Consider the following 6,930-nt stretch of genomic DNA (forward strand, 5'->3'; position numbering starts at 1 on the left):
GTATGTATTCTGTTGCTACAGATCTTATACATATATTACAAATCTATTCAAACATTTATAATTAGTTTTTTTAAAACATCAAGTTTCCTCCTTTGGGTAACTGAAACTTCAAGTAGCAAATCCAAGCTATTTTGCCAAAAACAAGCTGCGAGCTTCCTTTTTTATACACGCAAATTTACAAAGTTGAGTGAAGATGTCCTCAGTAATATTAAAGTTATTTTTTCATTTGTGATGATTCAGATGTGTTCTATAGTATCCATTTTCCAGACATGAATGGACCTGACTTCCACTTACGCTACAAAATACTTTCTTGAAACTGAAAGGGAAAGTTTTCTCACAGTTCCCTAGTGTAAAACTTTGCTGTCCAAACTGGCTGCTAAGTTGGATCAAGAGCTTTATTTTTTTGGTATATATTCTCACCCAAGATTAAAAAAAAAAAATAAAAATCATAGTTTAGGAAAAAGAATTATTTGTAGTGATATGCACTTTGAATAAACACAGAGGAAATATAACGATGAAAGATATTTTCCTGTGAGATTAAATACAATCTTAGTAGAAAAAAAGAAGAAGAAGAAAAAAAAGGCAGCTCTTGCACATCTTAGAAATCTCAGAAGAAAGTTTTGCAATTCCGATCTGCTGGTTGAAAATAGACTGAGAGACAGGAGCTATCGTTTTATAAAGGCATTAATCTTAAAAAGACAGTCCGTTGAAATGTGTAATATTTTGAGTGTTTATTTCTCTTTTTTTCCTCCTAAATGAGAACACTAAATGAGCATTGAGGTGCTAATAAGATACCAGATGGTTGTTGATGGTGGAAAATGGAAAGAAGCAGCTGGGAAAGTCATTAAGAAATAATGCGGTGACGCCCTATCCAAACTAAACCAACCTCAAACCAGGACTTGTCGGAAACAAGATGAGATTTTCAAATAAAATATTAATAAAATTCTCGTCAGAGATCAGAATATTGATCTTGATTTAGCTTCAAGATCACATCAATCAAAGAGCAGACTGCGTAAACTATGGCTTAGAGATTTGTTGGCAAAGCGGTGGAGGCTATGGGGGGCTCCTACATTTTGCGTTTTTCTGATGGAGCAGAGAAACAGGTCAGGCAAACCAGATTTTGTGTGGAATAGCTGAAGGAGAGCCTCTGGAAAGAGACTCATTTTGACATCCTGCAGTTCCTCGCATACCATAAATTAGTTTGTATTTTGGCTCTTAGTTGTTTCGGTGGTTTTTTTTTTCCTTTTCTCAAATGACAGACAGTCTCGCGTTGGAAATTGTTCCAACAAAAGAGAACGTTGCACTTTTTACCAAACTAGAGTAATTTAGCCTTCGGGGAGAGGGTAGACGTATTTAAAAATGAAAGAAAGAAAAAAGTCTTCAAGCCTGTAGAGCTTAAGGGTGCGTCAGGTCAGTGCTGGTGTAAACCCGATGCAATTGCTGTCTCTTTCATATCCATCCAGATGTAATCGCCTCAGTCCCGCACCGGCTGCCCCGGTTCCCAAATTCCTCTCGGGAAATGCGGCCGCCCTCGAGCAGCCCGGCCGTCCGGGGTGCCGCCGCTGCTGCTGTCAGGGACCGGCTCCGCTCCTCCAAGGCGGAGACGGCACCTTCCAGGGACGCTCTGCGAGGCGGAGCGAGCGCGGCGCTGCCGAACTGTCCTGGGGGAGCGGAGCGGGGATTCCTGCGCGGCGCCGGAGCCCCGGCAGGGACGGGAGCGGCGCGGAGCGGAGCAGCGAGGGCGCTTCTCGCCCGTCCGCCTCACGGCGGGTGCCCGCTCCCGAGCGCCGGGGCCGAGCGGTTCCGAGCAGTTCCGAGTGGTCCCGAGCCGACCCGAGCGGGCCCGAGCGGTTCCGAGCAGTTCCGAGCGGAGCCGAGGGCCGCGCTTTGGGCAGGCTCGCAGCGCCCTCTGTGGGCGGCGGGTGGCGCCGGTCCGCGGCACGGCTGGGCTGGGGCGGAGAGCCGGGGGCTGCCCGCCCTGAACTCGGCCGGAAAGACAGCTGCACCCTCCGGAGTGCGCTTACACTTCTGATTATCCTCCCGGGAGCGATAATTCCCAGTAGTTATCTGGTTAGCAGTTTTCCTCCTTTGGAAGCCTCAGCATCTCTAGAGCTGACTCTGTTGCAGAAATAGATTTTTTTTTCCCTCATCTGCTTATTTGAATTTCCCACCTCCTCCCCCCCCACCAGTAACGCTAACAGTTTTGACGCTTCCCTCCCCAACCAGCTGAGGGTGTTATCGGGAGCGGGGGACGATGACGGAAGCCCTGGGGGGTCAGCCCCGTTCCGTCTTTCCCCACGGCTCCCGGCGCGTTTGCCGGGGACGGGAGGGATGAGGCACCGGGCTCCTGTCTCCAGGGGGGCGGCCTGGGAGCCGCATGCCGCTGCTGGAGGAGCGCGCCCAGGGCTGCGGGCTGCCGGCTCGGAGGGAGCGGGCTTGCGCCAAAGTTTTTGGACAGGAGCGCAAAAACTTCCCTTTAAAAAAGGGAAAATCGACAAGTCCCGAGGCCAGCTGAGAAACGCCGTGCTGTTTAAGTCAGGAAAGCTCCGGCGTGGCTGCGCGCCTCGGTGCCCAGCACCCCCGAGGGCCTCTGCCTCAGCCTATTCGGCACCTGGGGGAGCAGGGTGATCGCCTTTCCCTGCCCGGAAAGCCACGGCGGGGTGGCCATTTCTCCTGCAGGAAGTTTCAGACAGAGAGGAGAGGTGTACGGGTGTCATTGCCTCGGCACGGAGCCCTCGGAGGCTGCCCGGGAGCGGTGCCGGGCCCGGGCCGGGCGGGACGCCCCCACACCGCTCCCCGCCGCCGGTGTTGGGAAGGAGCGAGAGCTTCCCAATCCCGAGGTTTCGCTTGTCACGTGAACCGTGCTAGGAATGATCGTTTACGTCACCCTGGCAGGAAAATAATTTGTAGTTTTTTCCTGTCATATTTTCATTGACATCCACCCCAGCAGATGTATACCAGAAAATACCAGAGTGCAGGGAGAATAATAAAGAAGCTTAAGCTAAACGATTTGCCGTAATTAGGAATGCTTCGAGCTGATAAGAGTAAATTGGAAAGTATTAGCCTCCTACCTTTTTTTTTTTTAAATGATGATGCTACCCTAACCTGATAAATAAAGTCAATATGAAAATTTGCATTGAATCGAATGGGAACTACAAGGAGTAATATACTTCTTTTAGTACGACGACCGAGTGCCAAGATACATTTTCGTGCTACTTAAAAGGCTGCCAGAAAACACCTTTTTTATACGTTTGCATAATCCTCTATTCTCTCCCAGTAAAAAATGTCTTGTTTTTGTTATTATTTACTTATCAGTTGCAGAAGAATGGCAGAAATCTGTGAAGAAAGAATACTGAAAAGTTGATATAATCTCGATTTCAGCAAACTCAGAAATTCGCAGTTGCCAGAACAGATTAAAAGCAAACGGCAGCTTTACGGGGATTTGGCTTTGTCACAGAGACGTAGTTATGAAACACGCTGATTGGTATGCATGCCTCATTTTTGCTGTTGTTGTTGTTTATTTTATTCTGAAAAAAAGGTCTATTTTTAACAAGGTAAAAAAAAAAAAAAAAAGCCCAGCGAAAGGGAAGAAGAAAATTAGTAGAGTGTGTGTACTCAAACTGGCTCATTCCTATGATTGTTATCGTTCCCGGCTCCTGTCATCCCTTCTTGCTGCTTTGGTTGAGTTTTTGATGCACTCTCTGGAACCGGAGCGGCCCCGGAGCCGCCGCCGGCAGCAGCGACCGGCGGAGCTGGGGCGGGGGCGCGGTGCGGGCTGAGGCTGCCCCCGCCCCCGGCAGCCCCGCACCAGCCCTGCTCATCGCGGGGCTCACCAGTTCCATCTCCGGCTAACTTTCATGGTATGCCCATGTTTTCCCCAGCCCGTTTGCTTTTCTTTTTTTTTCTTTTTTCTAACTTTTTTTTTTTTTTTTTTTCCATGGGCGCCGATCAATTATTCACAAGCACATTTATCTCCCTTGCAATATGGAGAATTCATATTCATATCTCTGTTTTAGTGGCCTGACACAGATTAATGTAATATACACGGCGGCTCGGAGCGCCAGCCCCGCTCTATGAATCATGCACTATAAAGTTTCAATCGTCCTTGTAGATGAGACTATTACAAAGAGCGCGGAGCGGCGGGGGCGGGGAGGCGGGGGCCGGCAGCAGCGGTGGCTCCGCGCCTCGGCCGGCCATCGGCCCCTGTTAAACAGGCTCGTATCGAAACCACCCGGCGGCTGGCGGGGGACAATGCGGGCCCGGCATTCGTTCTGCCCGGCGGGACTCGCTGACGCGGCTTCCCCGCCCGGCCGGCCCCGGGAAGGGGCTGCGGGCCCTGCCTCGGCCCCTTGCCCATGAGCCCGTCAGGCAGAGCCGCCTGGCCTAGAGGAAAGACGGAGTGCCCGTGCCAGCCCCAAGGGATGGGCACGCTGGGGAGGGAATGCGGCTCAGGCTGCCCCAAGGGATGGGCTCCCTGGGAAGGGAATGCGGCTCAGGCTGCCCCAAGGGATGGGCACGCTGGGGAGGGAATGCGGCTCAGGCTGCCCTGCGTGCGCCCTGAGGGGGAGCGACCGCGCTGTGTCTGGGGAGGGAGGGCGGTAAAGGGAGTCTCCATCACCTGGAGATGCTATGGCGGTATGTTTTTTTTTTTTTTTTTGCTTGTTTGTTGGTTTGTTTTTATATTTTTAAAATTCCCTGATGTCCTTAAAAGGCGAGATGTGAAGAATAGCCAGGGCTGACAGAGGCACACAAGCAGCGCAGGGAAAGGGCCAGTGAGTTGTAAGTGCCCCGTGAAAGAGAGTATTGAACATGGGCTTCAGCATTCGCCCTCCATCCCCAGATTTGCTGCCTCAATCCCGGGGTGAGGCTCCCCTGCCATCTTGGTGACCTCTGTGCATCCAGGGGACGGAGGGGAGCCACCCGCTGGTCCCAAAACCCAGCTGCCAGCCACAGATCAGGAAACCACGTCTGGAAAAGCTGTGGCAGGTCCCCTCTGGCCTGTGGGAAGTGGTGGCAGCCCTGTGGAGCTGTGCCATGCAGGACCTCAGGTCCCCCTCTGCCAGGAAGGGCCATGGTGATGACCAGCAGGGCCTGAGCCCACCACTGGCTCTGTGGGGGCTGTGGTGAGGAGTGATGTGGTGCCTGATTCCAGGCTTCAAGTCACTGGGTTTCAGCAGTAAAACTTACCTGGGAACAACAAATCAAGTAAAATGCTGGAACATGCAATAAACATGGGCTGCGTGGCGTGTTTTCCAGTGAAAAGTTACAGAAACGGCTCCTGGCGAGGTTGGTGTTCCCCATTGTGCGGTGCCCCCATGCAGTGCCATTCATAGCTTGCCCATAAAACCAGCCATGTGGACAGGAATCGCTGGGTACCAGGAGACTGAAAACCCCATAGAAATAGGTATTCAAAATTTAAGACTTCGAAAATATGAGCTCTTAAAACTAAACAATGTACTTCTGTAAGGAATTAATTTACTTGAGTCCCGTCACCACTATTAATATTAGTTTTGGCTTCTTTTTTATGGGTATGTGAAGAGAATATATGCATGGATGTTTTAAAAAAAAAAAAAGTGAAAAAAATACATCTTTTATCTTTTCTGCTTACTTTAAATAGCATTATAGGCATCCCTTACGTCTGATAGCCGAACTTGTTTCCTAACACATTCCTTGGGAGTCAAGCTGATGCAAAAATGCAAATGTGGGGCGCACACCAAGTCCTGGTAGTGCCTCTCCTGAGAGAATAGAAAGCACCGACGTAAACTCTGTGCAGAATTAAAGGCGAGTTTAAAAAGTAACATTTATTTTTATTCCAGATTTATGGCTGACCCGTAGATAATTAGAGGTTTTATTTTGAGCTGTTGGCCCCACACAATACATTGTCCTGTGTTGCTGCACAAGGAGCGCTTTCCCTGTGCTGCCTACGGTTCAAAAACAATGAAGCAATCCATTTATTTTGTTGGTCAATTGTAGCACAAAGTGAGGTGGTCAGTGTGGAAAGTTTATCACTGTCTTGTCCCTTTGGAGGAGGCAGAGCATTCACACACCCTCTGCCCCAGTACACAAATGTCAGTCTTTTTGCAGGCTGCTGTTTTCCTTTTGAAGATGCCGATGGTGTCTCTGATCCACTAATCCATTTATCCAGTTTCATGAGTGCATTGGCTGAATACACTCACAATAGCCTTGCCCAGCTGGAAACAAGAAGTCAGTGAGTGCAGCCGGCACACCCACCAGTGCCTGACACCACTCTTGGATGGGGCTTGAGTGCTTGTCTCAAAAAAACCCCAGCCCCACCCCAACCCAAAACAACCCCCTCAGAGCCCCCGACCTGCCATGATGTGCCTAACACTGTGATCCTCCCCTCCCTGAGAACAGAAGTATTTTTAGAACCATCTGTAGCTTACTACATGGCTGTATTATTTTCATGGTATTCGGCCGTGTCAATGAGGATTGGAGTAGGCTTGAGGGGAAAAAATGCCTCTGGGACTCTGCAAACAAGTGCACATTAAAGGAACTGGTCAGTTGCTGCCAAGGGGGAGGGGGCACAGGGGAGGCAGTGGGCAACGAGCTTCCATTTGTGTTTGGTGTCGTGCCGTTACTTGCCAGCTCTTTATTGCATTTTAAATATATGTTTAATTACCAGTGTTATTGGTAATAACAGAATGTTTGAAAATATTAAATACATTTGTGAGCTTGTGTGAAAAAGAAGTTAAAAGGTGTTCGGTGCACAGAATGTTAAAGAGATCTCACAATGAAGTGATTAACATTTTTATGAATAAAATTAATCACGCATTAACTCTGCAGCTCAATACATCTGAATGCCAAATGTTGCACAGCAGCCCTTTCCCCTAAACCCAAGAATTTTGGAAGCAGTATTGACCCACATCAAACAGTCGTCTATTAGTAATGGAGGTATAGTTATGGGAAGAT

This window comes from Ammospiza nelsoni, chromosome 1, assembly GCF_027579445.1.
Source record: "Ammospiza nelsoni isolate bAmmNel1 chromosome 1, bAmmNel1.pri, whole genome shotgun sequence".
NCBI classification, from domain to species: Eukaryota; Metazoa; Chordata; class Aves; order Passeriformes; family Passerellidae; genus Ammospiza; species Ammospiza nelsoni.